General features: G+C 23.2%; 1 protein-coding gene across 1 annotated transcript in view; it reads left to right on the plus strand.

Moving 5' to 3' along the window:
* LOC119590392 overlaps positions 1-293 on the plus strand; it is a 3,202-nt gene that overhangs the window by 490 nt on the left and 2,419 nt on the right. The window lies entirely within an intron of this gene.

A 293-nucleotide genomic window follows, 5' to 3' on the forward strand; every position in this document is an offset into this window, starting at 1 on the left:
CGTTTCAGCCCTTGTTCTGTGTATGTTACTAAATTACTCACTTTTAATACTTCATCTATACCTATATTCCTTGTAGATTCTATTGTGCATTCATTATTTTTTTTTCTATTCTTCTTAATATATTTTATATTCCTTTCTTTCTGTGTGAGTAAAATTTTGATAAAGTATTATAATTTAATATCATGTTATCATGATATATAGATTAGTCTTAATTTTTTCTATTATTCAAATGTCATGTCAGAAATTAGAATGCACTTTAAAGTTTATCATATAATCACTAGTTATCTTTTTTC

The sequence above is a fragment of the Penaeus monodon genome, chromosome 27, assembly GCF_015228065.2.
Source record: "Penaeus monodon isolate SGIC_2016 chromosome 27, NSTDA_Pmon_1, whole genome shotgun sequence".
NCBI lineage: Eukaryota > Metazoa > Arthropoda > Malacostraca > Decapoda > Penaeidae > Penaeus > Penaeus monodon.